Source organism: Cricetulus griseus, chromosome 4 (genome assembly GCF_003668045.3).
Source record: "Cricetulus griseus strain 17A/GY chromosome 4, alternate assembly CriGri-PICRH-1.0, whole genome shotgun sequence".
NCBI lineage: Eukaryota > Metazoa > Chordata > Mammalia > Rodentia > Cricetidae > Cricetulus > Cricetulus griseus.
This window is the reverse complement of record NC_048597.1, coordinates 150,269,648-150,279,419: the sequence shown is the minus strand read 5'-3', so window position 1 is coordinate 150,279,419 and position 9,772 is coordinate 150,269,648. Positions and strand designations below refer to the sequence as shown.

The 9,772-nt window shown below is 37.2% G+C and overlaps 1 pseudogene; it reads right to left on the bottom strand.

Annotated features, from left to right (window-relative positions):
* Window positions 1-7,886: 7,886 nt before the first annotated feature.
* LOC100763442 lies at window positions 7,887-8,814 on the bottom strand (annotated as a pseudogene).
* Between the last annotated feature and the right edge of the window lie 958 nt (window positions 8,815-9,772).

Below are 9,772 nucleotides of genomic sequence, written 5' to 3'. Positions count from 1 at the left end.
AGGCAGGTGGATTTCTGTGACTTCAAGGCCAGTCTGGTAAACAGAGTGAGTTCCTGATGGGGAATGTTTTGTGTATGTTTATCTTATTGATTATTAAATAAAATACTGTTTGGCCAATGAGACTAGGAGTCAAAGAGGATTCTGGGAAATGTAGTAGAGAAGTGGTGATCCAGGCAGGAAGTGACATAGCAAGGAGACTCATATTTAAAGAAGGAGAGACAGGAAGCATCCCTCTTTTCCCCTCCGCTCCTGCTCCAGCGGCACAATGTGATCCATCAGTAAGGAGGGAGGCCAATAAGGCATCTGATAAAATAAGTCTTACAACATATATAGATTTATGATAGTTAAGACTGAGCTAGCAGATGAGGAATCTTAGTCATTGGCCAAGCTGCTTTGAACTTAATACAAGTTTCTGTGTATTCATTTGGGCCTAACTCGGGTGGGCGGCTTTTGTCAGAAAGATTTATCATAACAAGTTCCAGGACAGTCAAAGATACACAGAGAAACCCTGTCTCAGAAAAATAAAAAGTAAAAGAAATAGAGTTTTTTTAAAAAGGCCATATAAAGGTGGAAAATACACAGTCTAGATATTATATGTTATTGTGTTGTCTTTGAATTGTTTGATTGCTAAACAAGGAGTAAAGGCTGCTAAAAGACATTTGATTATAAATGTTTCTGGATTCACTCAATGTTGAAAAATGACTTAACTTCAAATTTAAGTATAAGTACATGTTACTTTGGAAAAGCAGTTGTGCTTTTTGTTTCCACAGAAGAAAAGCTGTGAATTCCTCCCAGACTATTATGGTTTGATCAAACAAGGCCCCCTGAAGCTGTGACCCATGTGTTCCAACATCCAAAACAGCTGAGACAATGCAGCCTCACAGACCACTACAGGCAGGATTTGGCAAGGATTTTGGGCTTTCTCAGGTTCCCCTTGGGACTGACAGCACCTGCAAATAGGAGGAAGGAATTTGGAAAGAACTACACTCACATTCCCACATATTGTTTATAAATGTTTGTTTTCATTTAAACAAGGTTGAATATAAATTGTTAAGGATCACAGTCAATCTCTTTCTGAAGGAAAAAAAAGGAATATGATATAGAAATGAATATTTTGCATTGGTATGGATTTTGGTTTATTGATACAAATTTAAGGTCAATTTTGTTATATGTATATTTCTACTCTTGTTTAGCTATTGTGTTCATGCAGCTTTTTTAAAAATGCAATGTATAATTAAAACCAGATTATATATAGTCACCTATAATAGCCAAAACTTAGTTATGTTAATTAGGTTTTCCAGATATACAAAGATATATTTCAAATGGATAGGTATTCTTCAAAACCTTTCTAAGACCAACAGAATATGACATTTTAAATTATTTATTAGGATTTTTCATGACAATGAGATACAAATTCTCCTGGTGATGCCAATTATGTCAGAGAGGAAGATGGGCATCAAAAAAAACTCATTATGAAGTCTGCCATCAACATGACAGAAATAGCCATTTGGATAAGAAAATGCTCTAGCCTGGACTGCTTTGACAGCATGCTGTCCAAACTAGACAAGCAGGTTACAAAGAAAAGTAACTGCTGATCTTGCCAAGGGACAGGATGGTCCTTCAAGATTCCTGCTTCATCAAAAAGTCTGCCAGACATTATGGGTCTATAGACTGAAGAGGGATGCCATAACATTACAGAGGAACTTTGGGTAACTCTCCAGGCAGCAAGATGTCTCTGTCAATTCTAGAGTTTATATATTATCCTTCTGGTGTCTCTGATGGAGTTGAAGATATGAAGTCATGGTTATGGTTTTCCTTAGTCATCATAAAAGATAAGTTACATATAAAAGCTTACACTCACAAAGATAGGGTAGACGATAGAATATTTTCATTAAATTTTGCCAAATGTTTTTGAACTAAATATTGTTAACTATAGTTCTTGCTTGATAACTGTTTTGTTATGCATAATTTTACTATGTTAAAGGTATAAACTTTTTTATTTATACAGAAAAGAGAAGATGATGGAAGATATCCTTTTGTGTGCTGTGAATATGTTTCTCTTACTGGTTGATGAATAAAAGTGTTTCAGCCATGACTACTCTTTTTGCCATCCTAGAGCCCTCATCCAGTGGCTGATGGAAGCAGAGACAGACATCCACAGAAACACACTGAGCTGAAATCTGGAATTTAGTTGAAGAGAGGGAGGAATGAAGATCGAAGGGGTCTGTACCAGGTTGGAGAAACCCACAGAAACAGTTGGCCTGAACAAGGGAGAGCACATCGACCCCAGATGCTACCTGGGAGACCAGTACAAGACTGATCCAGCCCACTGAACATGGATGTCAATAAGGAAGCCTCTGCACTCCAGGGAGCCTCTGGAAGTGGATTAGCATTTTTCCCTGGTGTAAAAAGGGACTTTGAGAGCCCATCCCATGTAAAGGGATACACTCTGGCCCTGGACACATGGGTAGGGCCAGCACAGGAAGATATGGTAGACTTTGCAGAGCCCCTGTTGAGGGCCCTACCCTGCCTGGGGAGTGGTGGGTGGATGGGGTGGGGGTAGGTTGGGGTTGGAGGAGGAGGGATGGGGTGAGGGGAGGGAGAGGGAGAAGGAACTTACATGTGAAACAAGCTTGTTCCCTAACTTGGATTAATAAAAGAAAAAGAGAGAGAAAAAAAAAGTGTTTCAGCCAATGGACAGGCAGGATGTAGCCAGGTAGGAAGTATAGGTGGGACTACTAGACTAGGACAATTCTGGGAAGAGGAACACATAAGGTGAGTCTCAAGGGAGATGCCATGTAGCTGCCAAGGAAGAAGGAGGCCCAGGAATCACCATGCAGAAATACACAGGTTAATAGAAATGGTTTAATAATTAAGAGAGAACTAGCCAATAAGAAGCCTGAGCCATAAGCCAAACAGTCTATAATTGATTTATGCCTCTGTGTGTTTATTTGAGACTAACCAACTGAGGGACCAGATGGGACAGAAACTTCTGTCTACACATATGAAATGCATGAATTTCTTTTTGAATATGATGTACGAAATTGAAAAAGAACATATTGACAAATCTCTGAGATAATTAATGATAAATAATGTATAATGGTTGATGCAGTAATAAAATTCTCCCACAAATAAGATGGCAGGGCATTTTGAACTCATGCCTGAACTATACCAGAATGCTTTGGAACAATTGATACTAACAATTTTAAAAATGATTCCATAGATAGCGGGTCAGAAAATATCCAATTTAATCCTATGAATACACATTTAGCCTATATCAAAACCATATAAAACACAACCTAAAATAAAAATATGGTCTAATATACCAATATTTTAAAGCCATTTATTTACCAGCATATTGAAAATATACAGAATAATCAGACTAATTCACATTAGGCTGTTTCAGCAAATATAGGCTATACTAGAATATAGCACATATTGCCACCCAGGACTCAAGCTGTCATCCAGGCCCAAGCTCCTGCCAAGGGCCATGTCTGGGTACTTGGCCCTATAGCAGCCATGGGCAGAGTTGATGTCTGTGACTCCTATTGCAACCAAGGGCCATGGAGTTGCCCAGGCTCCATTTGGGCACGTGGTACCATGTTGGTGCCTAGTGCCTATGCTATATCTGGAACCATACAGATCTAAGAGTCAAGTTCTGCTGTTTGGTGCCATGGTGACATCCAGGCCAGGGCAGCAGCTAGGGCCCATGTCTGAGTCCAGGGCCCTATTGCACCAAGGGTCTGTGATGATGTCTCTGACTCCTGCTGCCATGAGGGCCATGTGGATTCCTGGGGTTTGGGCCACCACCTGGAACCATGTTTGTGGCCAAGGGCCACATTACCACTAGTACCATGCTGATCTGGGTGGCCTTTCTGGGGTCATGGTGATATCCAGACCCATGTGACTCCCAAGAACAATGTCTGGGTCCATGGTCCTACTGCAGCCTGTTTCTATGTTGAAGTCCATGGCCCATGTGGCCACCAGGGGCCTCACTGTGGACTGGGGTCTGGGGCACAATTTGTGGCCTTGTTGGAGTCTGGGGGACATGCTACAGCCAGGTCCATGCAAATCTGAGTGCTGTAGTTGTGTGTTTGCTTGTTTTGTTTCATTTGTGGGGCCACTGCAGTGGGAAGGGAAGGATATGGAAGTAAAGCAGAATTGGAGTGCTTGATGTGAAATTCCCAAAGTTTCAATAAAGAAAATATATAAAAAATAAATACTATTATTTTTAAACAAGAATATAGCAAATAGTATAATGCTAAATCATACAGTGATTTCAGTACATGTGGAAATATTTTAACAATTTTCCAAATATCCTCATAATAAAATACCTGAACAATAGAAAAATAGGTATCACACATCAAAATAATAAGGCTATGCATACATAGGCAGAGTCACACTAAATACAGAAAAGTTGGAAGCATTTTCTCTAAAAAAAAGAGGAAACCAGATGTCCAATCTCAACTTTCATTTGTTTTTCTTTTTTTTCTTTTTTTTTTTTCTGGTGTTTCGAGACAGGGTTTCTCTGTGTAGCTTTGGAGCCTATCCTGGTACTTGCTCAGGAGACCAGGCTGGCCTCGAACTCACAGAGATCCGCCTGCCTCTGCCTGGGATTAAAGGCGTGCGCCACCAACGCCCAGCTAAAGAATGCACGAAGTCCTTCGAGCCGGAATCAACTTTCATTTAATATAGTAATTAGAATCTACTGATGAGTAAGGCAAGACAAAGAAGAGTGAAACAAATAGGAGATAATATGATCCATATTTACAGGATCTGGGAAATTCTGTCATATCTGATGAACACTTTAAGCAAAGCAGCAGTTGTATGTCCCAATAATGAACCCACTGTGAAACAGATCAGGAAAACAATCGTACTCAGTTTCCTCTAATTGAAGACAAATATAGAAGATTTAAGCAAAGAGGTACAAATCAACTAAAGTCAAAACTGCAAGACATCAAAGAAATCAATGAGTTAGATGGAAGAAATTGGAAAGACCTCCATGTTTGTGGCTCAGCATTTTTAAATGTAATGAAATGGACTTTTAATCAAAAGAAGTCAATGTACCAGACATCAAAACTAAGGTGTTATTCTTCACAGAAGTGAAAAACAGACACATTCATATTGAAACAAAGAACCAGAAAATGGAAACAATTCTGATCAAAAAGAGCCATGTCAATGGTATTGTGACCCTAATATCATATTATACTTTAAAAACACAGCTTGTAAAACAACATAATGCTAACAAAAAGACACACAAATGAATCAATAGAATAGAATATTGGACATTAAAATAAAATCTCACAGCTATAGACATCTTATTCAAGACAAAGATGTCATAAATATATGTCAGAGCAAAGACAAAGTCATTGAACTGTTGTTGAATTTAGGCATGGTGACATATCCCTACAACATCCTCACTCAAAAGATTAAAATGGGAGGATCAGGAGTTCAAGGTATTCTTGACTATCTAGTTTGAGACAATATTGGGTCTATAAAGTCTTGTTTCTACATGTAGAACAGATAAAAACACAACAGTAGCAGTAAAAGAACACACTGAGGCTGGCAAAAATGAATATCAACATGCAAAGAAGAAGACATATATCCTTCTCATCCTGTACAGAAATTTTAAAAGATATATGAAAAATTTAAATGAAACACTTAAAACTTTGAAGATAATGTGGAAACATAAGGGGAAATAATCCAAGACAAACAGGGAATCAATGAATTTCTGAATTTGAATAGGTACATTTAACAATCATTTCTTATTTTTGAGATAAGATCTCTCTCTCTCTCTCTCTCTCTCTCTCTCTCTCTCTCTCTCTCTCTCTCTCATGTGTGCAGAGTTATTTCCATTACAGTTTTCCTCTGTTTACTGGTGTAAATTTATTCTACAGTATCTACTTTTTGAGATTATGTCATTGCTCTTAAACTCTTCCAAATATTGCTTCTTTATTCCTTTCCAGTTCATGAGAGTTTTTTGTACATTATTAGTTATGATTGGGTAATTGGCTGTCTTTAGTCCATTGTCATCATGCCTCAAGGCAGGAAGCATTGTGATGATATTTTGTTTATGATCTAACAAATGAAGCTTGCTTGAAGATCAGAGAGCAAACCTAGCCACACTAGTCAGACATACAGGCCAGTCAGAGGTAGCACATACATTTAATCCCAGCACCCACACTAGTTAGCCATAAAGGCCAGGTGGTGGTGGTACACACCATTAATACCAGCAGTAGAGAGGAATATAAAACTGGATGAAACAGGAACTCGGTCTGTTTTTTCAGCTCTTTAGTGGTTGACTGCTTTGCTTCTCAGATCTTTCAGCTTGAACCCCAATATCTGTCTCTGGATTTTTATTATTCATGTTACAAACCATAGTAGTGTGCAGCAGACATGGTGCTTAAGAAGGAGCTGGAATTCTACATACTGATAGGCAGGCAGCAGGAAGACACTGTGTGTCACAAGTCAGGCTTGAGCTTCTAAGACATCAAACCCCACCCATCTGCTAAAGCACTACCTCCAACGAAGATACACCTACTCCAACTAGGACACACTTCCTAATAGTGTCACTCCCTGTGAACCTATGGGGCCATTTTATTTCAACACACACAACAGCAAAAATGATAAATAAGATTTCATCAAAAAATCCACAGCAAAAGAAACAAGAAAAATCAATAGAGAGATGTGTTTACCAGTTCTTCCTTCTACAAAACTCAGTAACTGGAATATATTAAAGAACTCAAACATGTTAAACACCAAAAGGCCTAATATAATCATTAAATGTTCAAAATAACTGAATAGTTATCAAAATAATAAGTGTAAGAGTCTAATACGCACACACACACACACACACACACACACACACACAATTCAATACCTGTAGCCCATCAAATAGAAATCAAACTACATTGATAGACCATCTTATCTAACTAACAATGTGTGTAATCAAGAAAAATAAATAATAAATAGTAGCAAAATTGTGAAAAAATAAACAGTCTGTCCTGCAGCAGGAAATGTAACTATGGAAATAAGTAGAGAGATTACTGGAAGAATAAAAACACACTAGCACATAAATGGTTGTTAGATGCTAAAGGAATCTGGTTCAGCATAAAATATGGTTAGAGATACACTCATGATTATTATAGCACTATTCACAATAACACATTCTAGAATTGGCATAGGAATCCATCCACTGAGTTTCAGCTACAGCTCATTACATTAGCTACTGGAATTGTCCTCGATTTTTTTTCTAAAATAAAAATAGGTCCATATTTCCAATCATTCTCCAACCAGCTGTTTGATGACATCATTTAAAGACAAAAATTCTACCAAAGTTTTATGACAAGTAGAGAGGTTAAATAAATATAACATTACTGACTGTCATAAGAAAGTCAAATGAATATTATTTATATTTGCAATATAGGTTGTATTTATTAGCCAATTAATAAAAACACCTGGATCATGAAGCACTTTCATTACAAAGGGACACACTGATGACCAAGAAAGGATAATAATTAATCTGATCCACATTTTATTACATATTGAATGAGAGCCATTTTGCCATAAGATACATAGACAATGCTGGATTACTTTGTATGTACATTGACAGATCACTGGTTCTTTTGGGGATACATCCCATAATTACAATGACAAAAAGAGGTTTAATTAATTATTGTTATTCTTAGTTAAAATGATGAAAGAAGATTTTGCCAATAGTATAAAATCAAAGGAAATTTGTACCAAAATCATCTGGAAGAAAAAAAAAACATACCAATGTTTTACCAATGATCAGATTTTTTTGAAAAATAGATAAAAAGGTAGTTTTGATTAAAGCTATAGAAATACTCACTGAGAAAACTATAGTGATAAACATTTTAATTTGGTCAAAGCCTCCTGCTAAATGTTTTTCTCAGGAGAACTTTAACAATCTTGTTTCTCAAGCAATAAATTAAGGAGTTCATCATGGGAAACACAATGGTATAAAAGACAGAAGATATTTTTCCCTGATCCATAGACTCAACTGAGGAGGATTGAAGATATATAAATGCACATGATATAAAGAACAGAGAAACAGCAAGGATGTAGGAGCTGCAAGCACTAAAAGCTTTGTATATGCCTTCATTGGATCTTATTGGAAGGATGCTACAGAGGATGAAGCCATAAGAGGTAAAGCCATTGATACTGGGCACCATAAAATCTTTCCCACCTACAATAAGAATCTCTATTTCCGTGAAATAAGTGCCAGTACAAGAGCTGAAGCACAGGGCAAAGATCACAGAAATAGTGGTTGCTGGTGTTCCTGCACAGAAAGTCAGTCTTAGGATGCATCCAGTATGGATCATGGCACCACAAAGTTCCATCATGTATGAACCAAGCATAAGATAGGAACATACCTTGGGGGACATAGCCACATGATACAAGAGTGGATTGCAGTTAGCTACATAGTGATCCATAGGCCATTGATGTCAGCATGTAACATTCAGAAATCCCAAAAGAAGCAAAACATGTAGAATTGGGTCATGCATCCTGTGCAAAAATTAACATTCTTCTTCAGTAAAAAGTTCATCGGCATTTTGGGGATAATCACTGAAGAGTAACAGAAGTCTATGATAGACAAGTTTAAGAGAAAAAATACATGGGGATGTGTGGGTAAGAATTAAGCACAATTAAAATGACCAGAGAAAAATTCCCCAATATGGTGGTTGTATATATTATCAGAAAGAGTAACAACAGGGGCAATAGGAGGTCAGGATCATTTGTTAATCCAAGTAGAATGAATTCAGTCACCAAAGAACCATTCTCCAAAACCATTCTTCTTTAAGATAATCTGTAAACACAGAAGAATATTGTGACATTATAAGACCACAAAAAGTTACTGGCATAGCATTTGTGAACTACATGATGAGAATGCCTATACATCTGAATTCACAGAAATTACTGTTCATGCTATCATGATTTAGAGTGTTATTTCCCCATATTAGAACATTGAAAGTTAAATAGAATAAACTAATCTCCAACAATCTAAAAAGCAATGATCATTGCTGACACTTGTTAGCATGACAACTCAGATACACAAATAAGAGGAGGCAGGACAAGAACAGAATTTCCCATTCCTCATCTCATCATTTTGTCATTGCTCTAGCCCTAGATGGATATGTGGAGAACCTTGTTGCAACCTGGAGCTAATCTCATCCAGATACAACTGTGGCATCAGGAGCACCTTCATTGTTTCAAGTGTAAACTTTAGTTTAGAATTAGTTGGACTCTGGGAATGATTAGAATCCCATGCTTGATAGAAGAAAGCATTAATCTAGAAAGATTTGAGAGATGGCCCTCAAAATGAAAATTCCTGACTGTGGCATTGTAATACTTATGTCTCCTGAAACTTTCAACACCCCATACTCTTTTCCAGGATACACTTGGGAATTTCATTGATTTCCAGAATTGTATAATATGAAATGAAAGGGCACTCATCAGAACCTTGGACTTTAATGTCAAGGTAGTGTTCAAGACACTAAATGGAAACACTGTATCATCTCTCCAGTATGTGCAATAAAACCAGTTACAGTCAAGAAGAGATATTGCAGTATTCATAGCTGGGCCCATGTGGTTGGAAATCAAGCACTGCTTGCTAAATTGAAAAATTATTTAAATAAGAAACACAACAAAGTCTAGAGAGACACTTTTCAACAAGTTAAAATAATTAAGAATGGTATATTCTTCAATTTCCTACAAATAAAAGAACATTTTGAATTATATTACCATTAAC